A 745-nucleotide genomic window follows, 5' to 3' on the forward strand; every position below is an offset into this window, starting at 1 on the left:
TACTTGTATATAGCGGCATATTAATTGTTCTACTTGTATATAGCGGCATATTAATTGTTCTACTTGTATATAGCGGCATATTAATTGTTCTACTTGTATATAGCAGCATATTAATTGTTCTACTCGTATATATAGCTGCATATTAATTGTTCTACTCGTATATATAGCGGCATATTAATTGTCCTACTCGTATATATAGCGGCATATTAATTGTTCTACTTGTGTATATAGCGGCATATTAATTGTTCTACTCGTGTATATAGCAGCATATTAATTGTCCTACTCGTATATATAGCTGCATATTAATTGTTCTACTCGTGTATATAGCAGCATATTAATTGTCCTACTCGTATATATAGCAGCATATTAATTGTCCTACTCGTATATATAGCGGCATATTAGGTAATTGTCCTACTCGTGTATATAGCGGCATATTAGGTAATTGTCCTACTCGTGTATATAGCGGCATATTAGGTAATTGTCCTACTCGTCTATATAGCGGCATATTAATTGCGTCCTACTCGTGTATATAGCGGCATATTAATTGCGTCCTACTCGTGTATATAGCGGTATATTAGGTAATTGTCCTACTCGTGTATATGGCGGTATATTAGGTAATTGTCCTACTTGTGTATATAGAGGCATATTAATTGCGTCCTACTCGTGTATATAGCGGCATATTAATTGCGTCCTACTCGTGTATATAGCGGCATATTAATTGCGTCCTACTCGTGTATAAAGCGGC

The sequence above is a fragment of the Priapulus caudatus genome, unplaced genomic scaffold (assembly GCF_000485595.1).
Source record: "Priapulus caudatus unplaced genomic scaffold, Priapulus_caudatus-5.0.1 Scaffold1994, whole genome shotgun sequence".
Taxonomy (NCBI): Eukaryota; Metazoa; Priapulida; class Priapulimorpha; order Priapulimorphida; family Priapulidae; genus Priapulus; species Priapulus caudatus.